A 780-nucleotide genomic window follows, 5' to 3' on the forward strand; every position below is an offset into this window, starting at 1 on the left:
GATCGTGGAGGATGAAGGCTACCTACAGCAGTAAGTTTTCAATTATGATGAAACTAGTCTGTTTTGGAAAAAGATGCCTAGTTGAACATACATCACTGCGGAAGGGAAGAAAATGCCTGAAAATAAGCCTATGAAGGATAAGTTGATTCTTGCCCTATGTGTCAATGCCAGTGGGGACTGGCAAATAAAGCTGTTATTGGTCTATCTTTCAAAAACCCTAACACATTTAAGGACATAAAGTCAATAAGGAAATCTGCATTTTTTTTGGCATGCTAATTCTAATGCTTGGGTTACTAGGAATTTCTTTGTTTAATGGGTAAACTAAGTTTTTGGCCCTGCTGTCAAGAAGTACATTCAAGAGAGGAATTTGCCTTAAAAGTGCTTGATTTGCATGGATAATGGTCCTGCTCACTCCCCAGGACTCGAAGATGATATCATCGACCAGTACAAGTTCATCAGAATGCTGTATCTTCCACAAAACACCACCCCTATCCTCCAGCCCATGGACCAACAAGTCATATCTAATTTTAAGAAGCTCTTCCACAAGGACTTATTTAAGCAGTGCTTTAATGTCACGCAAAGCACCAACTTAACTTTGTGTGAATTTTGGAGAAGCCATTTCAGTACCATGCACTGCTTGAAGATCATAGATCAGGCCTGGGAGGGAGTAACTCGACGGACACTGAATTCAGCTTGGAGGAAGCTTTGGCCTGATGCTGTTTCTCCCAGAGATTTTGAAGGTTTTACCCCCGGGCCTGAAACTGTATCCCTTGGCAAGTC

This window comes from Palaemon carinicauda, chromosome 10 (genome assembly GCF_036898095.1).
Source record: "Palaemon carinicauda isolate YSFRI2023 chromosome 10, ASM3689809v2, whole genome shotgun sequence".
Lineage (NCBI taxonomy): Eukaryota > Metazoa > Arthropoda > Malacostraca > Decapoda > Palaemonidae > Palaemon > Palaemon carinicauda.